Source organism: Rhinoderma darwinii, chromosome 4 (genome assembly GCF_050947455.1).
Source record: "Rhinoderma darwinii isolate aRhiDar2 chromosome 4, aRhiDar2.hap1, whole genome shotgun sequence".
In the NCBI taxonomy this organism is placed as follows: Eukaryota; Metazoa; Chordata; class Amphibia; order Anura; family Rhinodermatidae; genus Rhinoderma; species Rhinoderma darwinii.
Genome location: NC_134690.1, coordinates 99,631,726 through 99,648,647, shown reverse-complemented (window position 1 = coordinate 99,648,647; position 16,922 = coordinate 99,631,726).

The following is a 16,922-nucleotide window of genomic DNA, read 5'->3' as shown; positions in this document are numbered from 1 at the left end:
AGTCAAAATCCCCCAAAAGTGACCCCATCTGGGAAACTACACACCTCAAGGAAATTATCTAGGGGTACAGTGAGCATTTTGACAGAAATTAGAAGTAGGCCGTGAAAATTAAAATCAACATTTCTTCAAAGAAAATGTAGGTTTAGCGATTTTTTTTCTCATTTTCACAAAGACTAAAGGAGAAGAAGCACCGTAAAATTTGTAAAGCAATTTCTCCCGAGTAAAACAATGCCCCACATGTGGTAATAAACGGCTGTTTGGAGACACGGCTTGGCTTAGAAGGGAAAGAGCGCTATTTGGCTTTTGGAGATCACATTGAGCAGGAATGGTTTGCGGCGGCCATGTCACATTTGCAAAGCCCCTGAGGGGAAAAAACAATGAAAACGCCCAAAAAGTGACACCATTTAGGAAACTACACCTCTTGAGGAATTCATCTAGGGGCGTAGTGAGCATTTTGACCCCACAGATGTTTCATAGAATTTATTAGAATTGGGCAGTGAAAATAAAAACAATCCTTTTTCTTCAATAAGACGTAGCTTTAGCGCAAATTTTTTCATTTTCGCAACAAATAAAGGAAAAAAAGAACCCAACATTTGTAAAGCAATTTCTACCGAGTACGGCAATACCCCATATGTGGTCATAAACTGCTGTTTGGGCACACGGCAGGGCTCAGAAGGGAAGGACCGCCATTTGGAGTGCAGATGTTTCTGGATTGGTTTCTGGGCGCCTGTGGGCCCAAAACAGTGGAAACCCCCCAGAAGTGACCCCATTTTGGAAACTACACCCCTCAATGCATTTACCTACGGGTGTAGTGAGCATGTTAACCCTGCAGGTGTTTTGTAGAAATTAGTGTGAACTCGATGTTGCAGAGTGAAAATGGGATTTTTTCCACAGATATGTGGACAATATGTGGTGCCCAGCTTGTGCCACCATAACGAGACAGCTCTCTAATTATTATGCTGGGTTTCCTGGTTTTAGAAACACCCTACATGTGGCCCTAATCTCTTGCCTGGACAGTCGATCAGGCTCAGGAGTGAAAGCGTACCATGTAAAATTGAGGCCTAATTTGGCGATTTACAAAGTATTGGTTCACAACTGCAGAGGCTCAGATGTGAAATAATAAAAATAAACCCCTGGGAAGTGACCCCATTATGGAAACTGCACCCCTCAAGGCATTTATTAAGGGGTGTAGTGAGCATTTTCACCCCACAGATCTTTTCCATAAATGAATGCGCTGTGGATGGTGCAAATTAAAAATTTATATTTTTCCCTAGATATGCCATTCAGTGGCAAATATGTCGTGCCCAGCTTATGCCACTGGAGACACACACCCCAAAAATTGCTAAAAGGGTTCTCCCGGGTATGACGATGCCATATATGTGGAAGGAAACTGCTGTTTGGGCACGCTGTAGGGTTCAGATGGGAGGAAATGCCATTTGGCTTTTGGAGCGTGGATTTTGCTTGGTAGTAGTTTTGTTTGGAGTCTTACTGGTGTTTCCGTTTATAATGTAGGGCATATGTAAGCCGGGCGGAGTATATAAGGGGCATAGTCAGGTGGTATAATAACGGGGTAAAAAAAAAACAATAAAATAATCCATAGATGTGTGTTACGCTGTGAAGCAATCCTTTCCGCACAGGCCGGTGTCGCACTGATAAATGGTGTCATTTCTTATCCCCCCTTTTGGTCCACACTCCGCGCCTTTGTAGTTTGGGGAATTTTGCTGGGAAAGTGTTGTCCTGGTATAATACGGGCACCGTCGCTTCCAGCGGATATGTTTGGGCCCTCCCTTTCCTGGTTCCCTAATTTTAGGTCCTTGAAAAATCGCCTCTTCAAACAGAAGAAATGTTCCCCTCGGGCACAACTGCATATTTTTTTATTTCCTGACTTATTGGAGCCATAACTAATTTTATTTTTCATAGACGTAGCGGTATGAGGGCTGGTTTGTTGCGGGACGAGCTGTAGTTATTATTGGTACCATTTTGGGGTACATGCGACTTTTTGATCACCTTTTATCCTATTTTTTGGGATGCCAGGTAAACAAAAAAACGCAATTCTGGCACAGCTTTTTTCGTTTTTTTTTTATACAGCGTTCACCATGCGTTATAAATTACATGTTAACTTTACTCTGCGGGTCAGTACGATTCCGGCGATACCTAATTTATAGAACTTTTTCATGTTTTACAACTTTTTGCACAATAAAATTACTTTTGTAAAAAGAATGTATTTTTTCTGTCGCCAAGTTGTGAGAACCATAACTTTTAAATTTTTTTGTCGACGGAGGTGTATGAGAGCTTGTTTTTTGCGGGACGAGCTATAGTTTTTATAGGTACCATTTTTGGATACGTGCGACTTTTTGATCACTTTTTATTCTAATATTTGTAGGGCAAAGTGACCAAAAAACAGAAACTCTGGTAACGTTTTTTACGGTTTTTTTTACGCTGTTCACCGCGTGCAATAAATAATATAATATTTTGATACCTCCGGTCGTTACGGTCGTGACGATACCAAATACATATGGTTTATTATTATTTTTCAATAATAAAGGACTTGATAAGAGTAAAAGGGGGATTGTGTTTTATTTGATTACTTGAAACTTTTACTGTTTTCAAACTTTTATTTTGTGCACTTTTTTTTACACTTTTTTTATACTTTTTTTACACTTTTTCTCAAGTCCCACTAGGGGACTTGAAGTTCCAACGGTCAGATTTTTTTTTTTCTAATACATTGCACTACCTATGTAGTGCAATGTATTAGATCTGTCAGTCATTCACTGACAGCAAGCCGATTAGGCTTCGCCTCCCGGTGGGGCCTAAATCGGCTTCCGTAATGGCAGAGCAGGAGACCATTGTGTCTCCTGTTGCCATAACAGCAGTCGCCAGTCCCGGTTGCCTGTCAGGGCTGGCGATCTGCTAGTAACCGCTACGATGCAGCAATCGCTTTCGATTGCTGCATCGAAGGGGTTAATGGCAGGGATCGGAGCTAGCTCCGGTTCCTGCCGTTACAGGTGGATGTCAGCTGTACAGTACAGCTGACTTCCACCGCTGATGACGCCGGATCAGCTCCTGACCCGGCGCCATCTTGCCGGCAGCTACGGAAGCCGATCAGGCTCCGCCGCCGGGCGGATCTTGACCGGCTTCGGTGCTAGGCAGACCGGGAGGCCAGTATTAGGCCTCCGGTTGCCATTGCAGCCACCGGAACCCCGGCAATTTCATTACTGGGGTTCCGATGAGCTGCAAACACCTTAAGTGCAGCGATCGCGTTTGAGCGCTGCACTTAAGGGGTTAATGGCGGGGATCTAAGCTAATTTCGGTCCCCGCCGTTACAGCCGGATGTCAGCTGTAAGATACAGCTGAGATCCGGTGATGATGGCACCGGCTCAGCTTCTGAGCCGGTCCCAAACATTTGGCGTACATGTACGGCAAGATGCGGGAAGTCAGTACTTTCCATGACGTACATGTACGGCAAATGTCGGGAAGGGGTTAAAAAAAAATAATAATAATTTGAGTTAAACCGTGTTAATGTATCTGTTATTTGACATATACACCAAGTGCACCACAAACTATAAGCTGCATACAATAATTTGCTGTCTACCAAAATAGGAATTGCAAAGCTCATATCAGTTTGGAGAACAGCTTAAGTTCCCTCTCACCTTTTGGGATTTTCATTCTGTGCAAACCGTGAACTGGTCAAAATGAACTAGAAGATGGACTATTCTAAGAGATTACTAATCTCTAAATCGCAGGCCTGGGAGGGAGGGAGGGAGGGAGGGAGGGGGGTTTCAGGGCAAACCGTATAATAAAAGTAAGTAAAATCAAATATATCTGACCTGTGCTTCCTCAAATAGCAAATGTTGGTGGGTTGTCTGGTAGCCACTGTCAATAGTTAGCTTAAAGGGTTATGCCCAAACTGAGTCAAATATTTTTTATTTTTTTAAGGCATTCTAAACTGAAATAAGAAAAATAATTCTGTTACATTTTTTAAAAATTAACCATCTTGGAATTGCATTTTGAGTGCTCCTGCATTTCTATTTGTGTGTGTGTGTGTGTGTGTGTATATATATATATATATATATATATATATTGTGTATACACGCACGCAACATCGCTGGTAATTACAAAAATTAATATCTTTAGAAAGGTGAGCTTAATAGATAGATAGAATAACCCTTTAACTTTAAGGCTGGAATCACACATGCAAGTTTTTTTTCATGAAGTTTTTTAAGCCAAAGCCAGAAGTGTCTCGACTACTGGCCATTGGCTCAAATTGGACCAAAATTAACCCCTTAATGACCACCCAGTCTTTTGACGGCAGGCGGTGCAGGTTCTTAGTCTACAGTGGCGTCTTTTGGCATCGCTGTAGAGGAGGCTGACGAGCGCTCCTGTGAGCGCTCATCCTCTAAGCAGGAGCTGTTACTAACCGCTCCTGATCTTAAAACCGCCTGCTGAAAAAAAAATTCTCCTGTATGAAACAAGGCCCCGTATGGCCAAGTCCATGAAAAAATAAAAGTTATGGCTGCTGAAAGGCAGAGAGGTAAAAACGGAAAAACTTAAGCTGGTCATTAAGGGGTTAAAAGGTGGCACTTACTGATAAGCAGGGAAAGGGAGGTGTCGGAGACTGGCAAACCCTTAACTTTAATGTGGGTGGGCATGGGACAGGGAAATTTCGTATTGCACATTTTTCCTGGTAGTTCTTTAATGAACCGAACTTTTGATGAGTAATGTTTTTTATTAAACATGCTTCGCTAAACATTACAAGAAGCAACTTGGAAGTCTACTACGGCTTCCTTTTTATGTACAACGTTCTGGCAGTCCTTTTTGAAAGTTCTTGAATAACTATACTTTTCTGAAAATAAATTGCCTGTATACTTGTTTATGGTCCCCAGTCAGCCCTATATCAAGAAGCAGAAAATGAAAACATATACAGTTTATGCCTAGAATTTGTCTTAAGTAACAATCCATCCCAGTGCAATGTAACTTCTGAAACCTCAATAGTTTGTTGCGAGGGCTCGATCGCTGGTGTTGTGTGAAACAAATTGATGATCTGATGATGTATAGGCAGACGTGAGCCTGGGGTCCAGTACCCGCCTGGGCTAATTAGACAAATTTATGGCTGCTATAAAGTGCAAAACAGCAATGTGTCTTTCTCAGTGTATGAATTGTCTTTTTCGCGAAGTCACAATCTATCTGCACAAAATAAATGAGCAATACAGTTATTTGTGGTCCATTTTTATTGGCCTTGGCAGCTATGAACACACTTTATAGTGATGTATAGCACTTCCTATTTTTCTACAGTAAACAGAGGTTCTACCACATCTGTTCTAATTCTACTTATTCAAAAATATGTTAATGTATGGATTATCTTTACTCTTTGCATGTAAACTATATTGCCGCAGGTCAAATCCTTTTAAGGTGATGTTAGGTGATTTATGGGTCGGGTTCACATGTTACGTAAATATTATGCTGCTGAACCCATCTACAAATCTGTGAGGAAATCCACGTGTGTTAGGCCCTGTTCGCACTGAGGTTTATTTTGCAGGCAAGAAAATCTGCCTCAAAATTCCTACTCCTAATTCCTACTACTCCACCTCATGAAATCAATGGGAGGCGGTTTCGGACATTTTTGCCGCTGTTTCTGCGTCAAAATCAGCGTAAAAAAACTCTTTGAACTGGGCCTTACATTGCGGATTTTGGTATGGCTACAACAAAAAGGGCATGCTGCAGATTTTCAAACATGCAGCGTGTCTCTAATCTGCTTCAGAGTTTTCACGCTTTAAGTGGGTGGGGGTTATTAAAACATTCACTTACATTACTGTAGTCAGTACTGTACTTTGATGCAGAATTTATGTGTAGATGCCACGTTCAAAATACTGCAATAAATATGTGATGTGTGAAACCAACCTTTAAAGGTCCATTTCTCAAGAAGAGAGAGGAGATGGACAATAGAGACTGTTAAAGGTAGCTATCGCAGGAGGCTGATACCAACTTTACAGTCTAGCCCCAGTAGAAAAATTTGGAGAATCCCTGCCCTAGAACGCATAGAAATATTCCTGTTACATAAAAACAATTGTCTATAAATGCAGACACGCTACTGTGACGGCATCACAATAGAACACAGCCTATGAATACTACAATCAATTGTGACATCAGTATAGAGCACAGCCTATAAAATTGCCTAATTAATTGTGATATCATGACCATAGACCTCTGCCTCTATAAAGAGAGACACATGCGCACGATCACCTTCACCATAGAACACAGCCTATAAAAGCAGACACACTATTGTGACAAAACAATTGAGTGCGGCATATATAAAACACAGATACGCTATTTTGACACACACACGCACACGCTCATGCACACACTCACACTCATGCACACACACACTCTCTCTGAATTGGATTATTATTAAAAAGTTTATTTCAGTAATTCAATTCCAAAAGTGAAACTCCTCTATTATATAGATTCATTACACACAGAGTGATCTATTTCCAGCATTTTTTTCTTTTAATGTTGATGAGTATAGCTAAGTTAATGAAAACCCAAAATTTATTGTCTCAGAAAATTAGAATATTATATAAACCCAATTTCAAAAATGATTTTTAGTACCGAAATGTAGGCCTGCTGAAAAGTATGTGCAGTATTTGCCCTCAATACTTGGTCAGGGCTCCTTTTGCATGAATTACTGCATCAATGCGGCGTGGCATGGAGGCGATCAGCCTGTGGCACTGCTGAGGTGTTATGGAAGCCGAGGTTGCTTTGATAGCCGCCTTCAGCTCGTCTGCATTGTTAGGTCTGGTGTCTTTCATCTTCCCCTTGACCAACTGTTGCTCAGTGATACAAAGTCCTGTTTTCAGATGAAAGTAAATTTAGCATTTCTTTTGAAAATAAAGGTCCCAGAGTCTGGAGGAAGAGTGGAGAGGCATCAGGTTTCAGTTGCTTGCGCTCCAGTGTGAAGTTTCCAGAGTCAGTGATCGTTTGGGGAGACATGTCATCTGCTGGTGTTGGTCCACTGTGTTATATCAAGTCCAGAGTCAGCGCAGCCGTCTAGCAGGAAATTTTCGAGCACTTCATGCTTCCCTCTGCTGACAAGCTTTATGGAGATGATGATTTCATTTTCCAGCAGGACTTGGCACCTGCCCACAGTGCCAAAAGTACCAATACCAGGTTTAATAACCACAGTATTGATTGGCCAGCAAACTCGCCTGACCTAAACCCCATAGAGAACCTATGGGGTATTGTCAAGAGGAAGAGGAGACACCAGACCCAACAATGCAGACGAGCTGAAGGCGGCTATCAAAGCAACCTGGGCTTCCATAACACCTCAGCAGTGCCACAGGCTGATCGCCTCCATGCCTCTCTGCATTGATGCAGTAATTCACGCAAAAGGAGCCCCAACCAAGTATTGAGTGCATATACTGTACATACTTTTCAGTAGGCCAACATTTCAATATTAAAAATAATTTTTAAAATTGGGCTTATAATATAATAAATTTTCTGAGACACTAAATTTTTGGTTTTCATTAACTGCTTGCTATGCTCATAAACATTAAAAGAAAAAAATGCTGGAAATAGATCACTGTGTGCAACTAATCTATATAATATGAGTTTCACTTTTTAATGGAATTACTGAAATAAACTAACTTTTTGATGGTATTCTAATTCATTGAGAAGGACTGGTGTGTGTGTGTGTGTGTGTGTGTGTGTGTGTGTGTGTGTGTGTGTGTGTGTGTGTGTGTGTGTGTGTGTGTGTGTGTGTGTGTGTGTGTGTGTGTCTGTGTCTCATTTCCTACAAATATAGAGAATTAAACAGCTATATTGTAATGACGCTACAATTTTGGAAGTATATAAATACAGAAACATAATATTATGACATCATCACAATAGAACACAGCCTATGAATACAGATATTGCATTATGATATCATCAAAATAATGTGCACAGTGTATGATGTTACAAGTGGTACAGTCCGTATTGGAATCAACTTCTTCCTTGGAGTACCCAGAACTAGTGATATACTTTATCAAGTCTGGGGCCACCTCATCAGGATTAGATCCATGGACAAATTTTACAGCCAACTTTGTGGCTAGTGTGGTGTCTAAGTAGTCTTAGCAGGGAGTAAAGCAAACAAGTGGGATAAAAATAGAGAACACAACAACATAAGGGAACACTCTGCTGTGGCTCTCTGACACTGAATAGCTGTGCTGCTGACGAGGTCCCACACTACACTGAAAATGATGCCAGGGTGACAATGCACATAGAGGGAATGTGTTATGCCTCACATGATGTCAAACAACATGGTTGTTCAGTTTTGCAGTTTGCAAACATCCTGATCCATAATCATGACATTAAAATATTCCTTCTGAACGATTACATTTCTAGCAAAGCATAAGTGTCTAACATGTTTGTCCAATATATAAATGTCGGGTTTTATGGTGTACGGTATAGAGTAATTCCTTTAAAATGTGCAAATGTGTATAGAAAAAGGTGAGTCAGTATATTTTTGGTGCAACTTTATAGATAGTTTTTATTATAAAATAATTTTAACTTTTTGAGATACAGCTGCTCTATATTCTCTATACAGAGCATCTGTATCGTTCGCCAAATCATATTCTCGTCAGGTCCGCAGGACTGACGTGTTCAGTGAAAACGGATCCTGCGTGCCCGACACGCAGGATCCACCTGTAATCTATCATATCTAAGTACATAACTTAGATATGATAGATTACTGGTGGATCCTGTGTGTCAGAGACACGCAGGACCTGCTGACACTGAACCCGTCATGTCTGTGGGACTGGCAGATTCAGGTCATATTGAACGATACAGCCGCTCTAAAAATGCTCTAAAAATTATTTTTAATAAAAACTATTTATAAAGTTGCGCTAATCACATTGACTGACCTTTTTATTAAGAAAAAAATGGCATTCAAAGGTTTACATATGAAATCATCATCAAGTAGACATCAGCCCCAAAGTACAAATGTTCAACCAGTTGCACAATATTAGCCATTCCAAAATATATGATTGTATTACATGTAGGGAGTTTGGTAAACGTTCAGTAAAATAAATGTATTGTGGAAGAAAGGGAATTTCTCTTTCTTTTCTTTCTCTGGCTGTTAGAATATGGAAATCTCTTTAGTTTGTTATTTACACCGCCTTCATTTTTAGAATGTTTATTCCAAGTCACGTCATTGAAAAAAACATACAAACTACAAAGTTAACACATGCTATAACTCTGACGCAAATGTCTATTCCTGCAGGCAAAATGCATTTTTGACTCTCTTACTACTGTATGTGATTATAAGGAGAGAACTATAACTACAATTCATGTAAAGTAAAAAAAAAATTAAAAAAGTTTTGTTGTACGGATGTAGCCAAGTTTATCTAGACTCCGATAACTTGCTGCAGTGTGATATCACACAACAAAATCCATTGAAATAGTCAAGTTAAAAATTTTGTTGCAACTGTGTATTTAATGCATTAAAAGTCAAGATAAAGACGGCTACATCTGTAAAGGTTTCAGGTCATGTTTTTTCTATCTTTTTTTTTACAAACAAGTAAAATTATATTTTCTTGTGTTTGACAGCTAAAACTAGAATTGTACTACATTTCTGTCTTTTATAGGAGGTACCGTAGACCTGCAAAAAAGGGGATACAACTGTATACTTTTTTGGATAGATCTCTGAAATGGATAACAAAAAGCACATGATTGTGACAACTGTCACATTATCAAGGCGGTTTCCCCCTGTAACTGGTACTGCTATGACAGCTCACATTACAGGGGAAATATATAGTATAAAAGCAAAAAAATACCATGTCTCCCAAAGGATTTCTCTGACCCTTTAGAAGACAAGTTGTAAAAAAGATGTGAAAAGAACTCAACTACTACTAATAATAAAATAATAAAAACAAACCAACTATTAAAAAAAAACCCTAATCTCCCAATCGTGTCTAAAGTACTACCCCTGAGGGGTATTCCCCTAGCTAAGTGCATGTTACATATAAAAATAATCAGTAGACTAAAGCGGATACAAATATAAATTAATTGTTTGGGTTTCTTTATACATATAAAAATAATCAGTAGACTAAAGCGGATACAAATATAAATTAATTGTTTGGGTTTCTTTATGTAATTAGAATTTTTTTTAATTTTGAATTTAAAAAAAAATGTTCTTTAATAAACTTTACAAACTAAAAGCCCAATAATTTAAAAAAAAAATAAACTAAACACTATGTGTGTATAAATAGTAAAAAGACCAAAGCCCTATTTTTCACGGAAAAAAAAGACACAAAAATCACTTTAAGGCTATGTTGAGCGCCGCGGGCATAAAACAGCGCGAAATACGCTTTCTCTGCCTCCCATTGAAGTCAATGGGAGGTCAGAGGCGGAAGCGCCCGAAGATAGGGCATGTCGCTTCTTTTTCCCGCGAGGCAGTTTTACTGCTCGCGGGAAAAAGACGCCGACGCCTCCCATTGAAATCAATGGGAGGCATTTTCGGGCCGTTTTTGCCGAGTTTTGCGACGCGGTTTCCGCGTCAAAAAACTCGGCAAAATACCCTGTGTGAACATAGCCTAAAGCTTTATTCAGATGAGCGTGTGTCAAATCCGCCTTTTTTTATGGACTTGAGTCTATTGACAACAATAGGACATGTGCTATTTTTTCACAGGCCCTTCACATGGTCCGTTAAAACACTGGCGGTTTGAATAGTCCTGTAAAATTACATGCAGCCGCGTGACAGACGTTAATAAAACGTCCGTCACACTGCCGATTTATACATTAGTCTGAATAAAGCTGAATAACAAAAGAAATAAAAAGGTTATAACCATTTAACCAGCATGATCACAAAATCGCTAAAAAGTGCCTGTTCATTAAATAGAAAAATATGGGCAATATCAAGGGGTTGAGAAATATGTTTGTTTTTATAGTTTCCTGTTGTTTCAAGCAGCAAATGCTTGTCAGTACTGTGAATAAAATAGGTATCCAAATGTAAACCTGTCAGATGTATGCCATAAAGAAACATATGGGTACTATATAGTGTAAAGAGGGTGAACCAAGTGCCTCCTCCCCCCATCTGTAGCCTATGCTATGTGTACATATCCATTTTGTAAATAACTTACCTGGCACTTTAAGAAGCTGTCCGGACACCTGTTGATGGTGTCTTTTGAATGTTTTGTTTGCCTTGTCGTTTTGACTTGTAGGTCCCATGAGGAGGCAGACCACGATGCTGATCGTGCGGTGCTGTCATCAGTGGAAAGGAAGCGGTGACAGATGAAGATGAAGGGACTGACAGGACCTGGAAAGGACTAGGATTGTCAAGTAGGGAAGCATGGTGACGCTGATGTGCTGCGCCACTAAGCTGACAGGAGATGGGGCAAGGGGGAACTCATATAAGGAGGAGTTTTTTGGTGCCCAAAGGGAGAGTGAGGGGGTGAACGGAATAAGGTGTAGAGTAGGTTGTTGTAGTTGTGCAGAAGAAAAGAAAGAGATCCTGTGACCAGAGGGCTTCCCTTTTTGCAGGAGGGCAGTGGAAGATTGGTGGCTGCAGCTTTTTGGGTTGGATGCCATAGGGTGATGCCGGCTTATGCAGAACTAAAGCAGAGACTGCTGTGGTGTGGAGTGAAGCAAGAGGCAGGAGTCACGGAGCAGATGGTGAGCTTTTAGACTGATATAGTCTAGAACAGACACAGGCAGGCCGTGAAGGATGGGTGCTTGGCAGGGTACAGGTGGGCCATTGCTAAACTGGTGCTGGTGGCAGAGTATTTGCCAGCCAACTTGGTAGCTCTGGGGACTCTTTTGAGGCTTTGGGGATAGCCTGGTTAAACATTTGAGTAATGGTAAACAGACTGTGCACTTTAAGTGTTGTAACCATTAAGCTTGCTGTGCCTCATTCAGAGAAAGTAACCATTCTATGTGCCACTGTAACACCAGTTGTATTTAGTAAAGATAACTTGTTTAACATTCATTCAGTCTACAATTGTGGGTTTTTTTGTTTTTAAAAAGGAACCACTCCAGTTACAATAGTAGACGTAGGCCACTAACTGTATGATCAAATGTGGGGTGAATAGAACATAATTCAAAGTAGTCCTGGGACCATAAATTAACCCCAAAAAGGGGAGTACATGTAAGAGAGGGAATGTCATATCAAGAATTGTTATGTGATCATGACCGTATCTCTACCTCTACCCAAGGACCTAACACAGTTTGATTTCCTTCCACTTTCTTTGCTTATGTTACAACACTTTTTGAAGAGGGAGAGCCTTCTCTTCCATTAGCTTGCTAAGTTACACTTGTAGTAGGTATGCCCTTCTGCTTAGGGTTGTGACATGACGCCACTAAGGAGCATGTACATCTTCATGAAACTCCTGTTCAAAACTAAATGCCCACCCATCCATTGTGTTGACTCTATGGTTTCAAACAGAAGCCACCATTCTGTAAAGCTTTATCCTTTTTTTATACAAAGGATTTGCTTGACACAGCTTCTTGTACATTACACATTTCTTAGAGCAACATTGATACAGCTTTTAAAAGTGATGTATTGATAAAGCAGCTAGGAAAGCTATTACCTGACACTGCACTATGGCATTTTCGTCAATGTTTGTGATTGCTTGCCTCACGTCCTCGCATTTAGATTGTAAAAATATTAACACAATATAATCCATTCTTGCATATTATTCTGCATGTTTACAGTAATGTAGATCATGTACTATAGTTATGGGAAATATAACACATTTTCCATACTTGTTGCTTTCCCAACTCTACAATATAGTCATAAGTCATATTTACAAAACCAAATCTAATTTAAGTATGCAAAATAGTATTCTTTGTAAAGAAATTGTTCTATTGTTTTAAGTCGGCCATAGTCATTAGATTGTTGTCAACAGATTCTGCTATTTTCAATGTAATCTTTTGCATCCATTCATGGGGAAAAAATACTTTTGACAGGTTGAATTTTTCCTACAGATTTTATTATTTTCCCCTGAGATAAGTGGTGCCAGAGATGTCTGGCAGATACAGTTGACCAGATTGTGCATGTGAATAGAGCATCCTGCAATGTGAAATGCCATCTGAAACACCTTGACTGGCCTAAGTAGAGTCATGCCATGTTTTACCTAATGAACCTGTTCACCCCTTTCTTCTGCCCATCTCCCAATAACGACACGTGACAACCGAGGTTGGATATGAAATTGGCCACAGCAGCCGTTTATTTATTTACATTATTTAAATGCAATTTAATCCGATACATTCGGATAACTCCACTTCTAATTCACATGACCCAACATGGGCCAGAATCAGAATTAACCATGAACATATTTTAATACTTTAACAGAGCAGGGGAAGTCCTTGAAGCCATTTTAAAACCGAATTTTTCTTTAAATTAGCCATCTGCAAACCACCACCAACTCTTTACCTCCAGCCGTAAACCAGCTCGGAGGCACTGCTCACCTCTGCAGATGGCTCCAACCACCAGAAGACCACTTCAAAGGGATAACACCCGATGAAGTCTTCAAATGATATACTTTCCACCAGAAGACCACTTCAAAGGGGTAACACCCTATGAAGTCTTCAAATGATCTACCGTTTTGGGGGACGCATACCCCCGATGTGACCCCCCCCCACCATTTTGTACTGACCTACCTCAAGGACTCCCCCCGCCAGCTGCCATGACATCCGAACCTCCTCCAAAGAAAATGAGAAACACAAGTTATGAAATTATACAACATAAATCAAATAACAAAATCATAGCCACCCCGATCCCCAGGCCAACCCCTAACTTAAGGGTGGGAGGGTGGGAGCTCAGCTAGCTACCCTTTGTTCCTCCCGTTGCTTCCGGCTCAATGCCGAAAACAGCGGGAAGAACAGATAACTCCCCCCGTCCCCTCCCCTCTCCGTTCCCTCCCCTTCCCCAACTACCTCTTCCCCTATTGGCTCTCTTCCCTCCTATGGCAGTCATGGAGGCTTCCCCTTAAGCCCTCCGCGCTGCCATCCAGCCTCTTCTTTTTTCTGCTATTCTATATCCAATGCTAACTTTACTGTTCAGCCATTGTACTATTTGTTTGAACGAGATATGTTCAATATATTCCTGGTGAGTATTGACCAGTACTGTCTTTTTGTGAGAGACTCATCTGTTGTCTCAAACCAGTCCCTCTTTCTCCTCCTCTTCCTCCTCCTCTTCTCCTCCATTCATCATCCTTGTACAAACTTTTGAGTACATTTTACTTGGAACTCCTCATACCCCTGGATTGATTTCCCTTATTTCTTTTAAATTCTTTCCCAACTAAAAATAATTTGTCTATATTTCAACATGGGAGTTATTCCTGGATCAGTGGCTGTCTAGGGGTGCCCCTAAACATAGCAGTAGTGTTCTGCACGGCCAAGAACTACACGGCTAAACGGCATCTAGTTTTACAGTGAATTGCATCAGATTTACAATGTAATTTTTGTCCATGTGATTGACTTAAAGAGGCTCTGTCACCACATTATAAGTGCCCTATCTTCTACATAATCTGATGGGTGCTATAATGTAGGTGACAGCAGTGCTTTTTATTTCGAAAAACAATCTATTTTTACCAAGTTAGGAGCGAATTTTAGCTTTATGCTAATTTGTTTCTTGTTGTTTTGTAGGAAAAGATGGTTGGATCCAGCGCTGACGGTAGTTAAAAGGAAACTTTTTCCAAGTTTTAATAGTTCTTTGTTAAAAGAAGATTTTCATTGGCGTATATAGTATATCTTGCAATGTTAGATTGGAGGTAGGTAGCCTACGCGATTCGGATGGTATCTCCATCCTTATTCATGGCTTAGAATGAATAAGGACGGAGATACCATCCGAAACGCGTAGGCTACCTACCTCCAATCTAACATTGCAAGATATACTATATACGCCAATGAAAATCTTCTTTTAACAAAGAACTATTAAAACTTGGAAAAAGTTTCCTTTTAACTACCGTCAGCACTGGATCCAACCATCTTTTCCTACAAAACAACAAGTTTTTCCGTGTGCCACCACGAGGATCCGAGCGCCAGGACTACCATCCAAAATATACATAATTTCCACAAGGTGAGCTGGAGAAATCCTCCCTATTTTTGCTTGTTTCTAATTTGTTTCTTAATGCCCAACTGGGCGTGTTTTTAATTTAGACCAAGTAGGCGTTGTACAGAGGAGTGTATGGCGCTGACCAATCAGTGTCATACACTTCTCTCCATTCATTTAGTCAGCGCATAGGGATCCTGCTAGATCAGTATGTGCTGTCTTATACTGACATATTAACTTTACTGAAGTGTTTAGACAGTGAATAGACATTCCTTCCAGCCAGGACGGGATGTCTATTCACAATCCCGACACTTCATTAACGTTTCTGTGGTACTTACAGCAGAGCAAGCGTAATCTCGCGAGATCACGCTGTAAATGACAGGTTACAGGGAGATTACGCTTGCTCTGCTGTAAGTACCACAGAAACAATAACGAAGTGTCGGGATTGTGAATAGACATCCCGTCCTGGCTGGAAGGAATGTCTATTCACTGTCTAAACACTTCAGTAACGTTAATATGTCAGTATAAGACATCACATAGTGAACAACGCAGTGTCACTATACACTGACTAAATGAATGGGGAGAAGTATATGACGCTGATTGGTCACTGATTGGTCAGCGTCATACACTTCTCTCCCCAATGCCCACTTGATCTAAAGTAAAAACACGCCCAGTTGGGCATTAAGAAACTAATTAGCATAAAGCTAAAATCGCTCCTAACATGGTAAAAATTGATCGTTTTTCGAAATAAAAAGCACTGCCGTCACCTACATTACAGCGCCCATCTAATTATGTAGGAGATAGGGCACTTATAATGTGGTGACAGAGCCTCTTTAACCCCTTAAGGACACAGCCTATTTTTGCAAATCTGACATGTGTCACTTTATGTGGTAATAACTCCAGAATGCTTTTGCCTAGCCAAGCGATTCTGAGACTGTTTTCTCGTGACATGTTGTACTTTATGATACTGAAAAAATTTTGTCGTTAAATTCAATATTTATTTGTAACAAACACCAAAATTGAGAGAAAATTTGCAAAAATCTGCATTTTTCTAAATTGTAATGTATCTGCTTGTAAAACAGATTGTAATACCACACAAAATATTTACTAGTTAACATTTCCCATATGTCTACTTTATGTTTGCATCGTTTTTTGAACGTGCTTTTATTTTTCTAGGACGTTACGAGGCTTAGAACTTTAGCAGCAATTTCTCGCATTTTCAAGAAAATTTCAAAAGGCTATTTTTTCAGGGACCAGTTCAGTTGTGAAGTGGCTTTGAGGGCCTTATATATTAGAAACCCCCTATAAAACACCCCATTTTAAAAACTGCACCCCTCAAAGTATTCAAAACCACATTCAGAAATTATTTTAACCCTTTAGGCGTTTCACAGGAAATAAAGCAAAGTAGAAGTGAAATTTTCAAATGTACATTTTTTTTTACTAAATTCATTTGTAATACATTTTTTTTGTAACACAGAAGGTTTTACCAGAGAAATGCAACTCAATATTTATTGCCCAGATTCTGCAATTTTTAGAAATATCCCACATGTGGCCCTAGTGTGAAAATGGACTGAAACACCGGCCTCAGAAGCAAAGGAGCACCTGGTGGATTTTGGGGCCTCTATTTTATTAGAATATATTTTAGGCACCATGTCAGGTTTGAAGAGGTCTTGTGGTGCCAAAACAGTGGAAATCCCCCAAAAGTGACCCCATTTTGGAAACTACACCCCTCAAGGAATTTTTGAAGAGGAATAGTTAGCATTTTTAGGCCACAGGTTTTTTGCTAAATTTATTGGAACTGGTCTGTGAAAATGGAAATCTACTTTTTTTCTGAAAAAACATACGATGTTTTAGTTTTTACAAGGAATAAAGGAGAAAAAGCACCCCAACATTTGTA